Source organism: Euprymna scolopes, chromosome 14, assembly GCF_053919585.1.
Source record: "Euprymna scolopes isolate OS-2025 chromosome 14, ASM5391958v1, whole genome shotgun sequence".
Classification (NCBI taxonomy): Eukaryota; Metazoa; Mollusca; class Cephalopoda; order Sepiida; family Sepiolidae; genus Euprymna; species Euprymna scolopes.
The window spans coordinates 60865510-60868647 of NC_136495.1; positions in this window are offsets into that span (position 1 = coordinate 60865510).

The window sequence follows — 3138 nt, forward strand, 5'->3', positions numbered from 1 at the left end:
TGCAGTTGCCGCTACAGAGGTATCCTTTGTCTTTCAAGACTGAATGGAGGCATCGATTGTATTATCTTTTAATACTAAATTCAAGAGCGTAGTGTAGCATCTATACGCTATCATGTAAGATTTTCTATAACAAAATAAAAAGGTATTTATGGATACATGAAGGTGTTTACGCATGCTGGTCTTTTACACTTCTGCTGAGAGTTTTCGTGTATGGTTTTTATTGGAAAAATTACTCAAAAGAAAGAGAGAGACTACTGTTATCGTATATAGTCATCTCCTGGAATGATTAAGGCCACTTGTATAATTCTGCTTACAGCTCAGAAACCAATATTACCATTGTCCAGAGTTATCTTCCTTGGACAGAAATTGGAGTTCTCAGAGATGTTTATCCCACAGCCAAGATTCACAAGATTTCGGTCTCTTTCTAATTTCAGCTAAAATGATATATATATATATATATATATATATATATATATATTATAGTATCTTTTTTTGTTAAAAGCAATATGATAATATATATATATTTATAAATAAAAATCTTTTTAAAATCACCCCAAGCAAACCATATTACCATTGAAGTGTAAGGTGTTACTATGGTAACGGACAGATTTATAGGGAGGCCATGTGGATGGGGTATTTGTCAGCAAGATGTTTATTCACATTACATTTAAATGTCTGCATATTGGTTCGATCAGGGAAACGGAGGGAATTCCAAAAGCAAATGATTTAAAGAAAAAAAGCTATTAGATTGGAAAATTGTCTGACATCTAGAAAGCTCTACAGTGAAGGGGTATGATTTTGCTGCTAGTTGGATGGTTAGAGGATATTTATGTTGAAGGGATACCAGTACTGTAGGATCAGCAGAACATGAAAGTACTTATAAAACAAACAGATGCAACATTGTGGTGATGGGACAGGGGATAGAGTTTGGTAGACAGTATGGAACCTGTTAGGTTAGACATTCTGTTTTGCACCTTATCCAAGAAGGAGAGGGTAATGCTTGGGGCGCCAGTTCATATATGGCAATAATATTCCATGTCTGGGTGAATGATGGTTTCGTACTGATATAGTATACTTTTACAGTGAACAAAAAAAAATGAAGTTTTAAATTTGTTATTTATTTTTTTTTATTTTTGGAGATAAATTAAAACACATTCGCGGCCAGCTTTAGCTCTTAAATTTAATGTCATTGCCAAGCTATTTTTTTTTCTTCAATTTCCAAAAACTAAAGTCAACAAATAATACATATGAATATAATATGGAATATTTATTAAAATTTGTATTTATTTTTAAAGGAATTGTCATGAACCATTTTTACTAAAAGAATTGTCAGTTTTTATCAGTTTGCATATTTTTTGTACTTAAAAAAACAAAAAAAAACAACAACGAACTCAAATAAGCTTTTAGTTATAACTAGTGGGAGGTACACAGCGTTGCCCGGGTGTTTTTGGGTGTGTGTGGTCGGGCGGGGGTGTTAATGAAAACCTAAGAATAAGCGAAGTTAAAAAAAACCCAGAAAAACGAACGTTAAAAAATCCGAAAAACATGTGAAAAATGGCTTAAATAACCCTGCTTCAGTATAAAAAAAAGAAGAAAAAAAGACATCTCACACCACGATTTGAACCCAAAACCTTTAGATAATGAGGGTGCACTCTAAGCAACTGAGCTAAGATGACGTCAACGAAATTAGTTCGTTTTTTTTTTTTTTTTTTAAAATCTTTAAACTAAATCAGGTTCTGACATCATTTGCACATGCGTAGAACTAAACTAGTCATGAGAGGGCGGTCTTTGCCTAGTTGTAATATATATATATATATATATAACACATGCTGAAAATAAAGAAAGAAAACAAAGCAAAAACTGAACAATGTTCAAAAGGAAAAAAAACGTTTATTTTCATGAATAGCAAACTACAGAAAATCAATGTGGAAGTTTGAATTCATTTTGTAGAATGTAAAGGAATAATTACAATGAAAAGTTTCAGCATCAATATAAATGACATAAGATTTGGAGGAGATAGACTAATGGCAAAGGTTGTGATTAATTAGAAAAGACAAATTCTGAAAGATTTGAAAATAAGATGATTAATGTTTGAAAACTTGCTTTTCTTTAAACACAAGCATTTTTTGTGGGAATATTGGCAATAAATGAAAGATGTGTAAAAAATTATTTTGGAGGCAAAAAAGTTGATAAATTGAAATATATCAGCTTAATAAAGTGGTGAACCTTGTGATAAAAGTCTGCCTTACAGATCGATTACTCTTAAGTTTTCCGGCATTCAATCCAGACTAGGCAACCCAGGTAACATGAAATTTATAAGATAATTAGACAGAAACACAGACACTTGAATATAAAGACTTTTTGTTCAAATTAAAATCTTGAAGATTTCTAAGATTGTATCACGAGTTTTATGAATTAATAACTGAAATTAATTTCCTTCGTTCTCTGTTTAAAACTATTCTAATTTTAAAATAATCATTTTAAAATTAGAAACATTTTAGATGAAATCATTTTAATTAATAATACTTCTAATATGAAAAAAAGTATTGCATCCATATAAGAAAATTGGAGATCATGAAGTCAATCATGAATAATAATTATTTATTCAAGACGGTTTATAAAATTATTATGCAAATGAAGCATCTGGATGAGTGTATTTTCGCATTTTGTTGAATCTTTCTGTTATTTGAAAATATTTTGATGTATTATTGAATACAATAAGCCTAAGGTGTTTTGATACAAGTATAGTTTGTATAAATGAGGCGAAAAATGGCATTCAGATAACTTATTTAGATAAATGCAACATTTTTTTTTTTATTAATAATAATCACTACATTTGATTAATTTTGCAGGAAGCGTTTTCTTTTTTAGGTACATTTATTGAGTGTATGAAAATAAAGCTGTTCTGGAGAAGAAAAAAAAATGTGTGCACATATATATATATATATATATATATGTGCCAGATTTAGCCACTCTGAAGAGTTGTAGATGACGAAACACGTGTCAGGGGATAATTATATTTAAGAAAAAAACAAACAAAACAAAAACAAAAAAAAAAAAAACAATACATATGCCACTCCCCATTTGTGGGTACCAAATTGGTCTAAGGGAAAATTATTCCCAACTCGCATTTAGGTA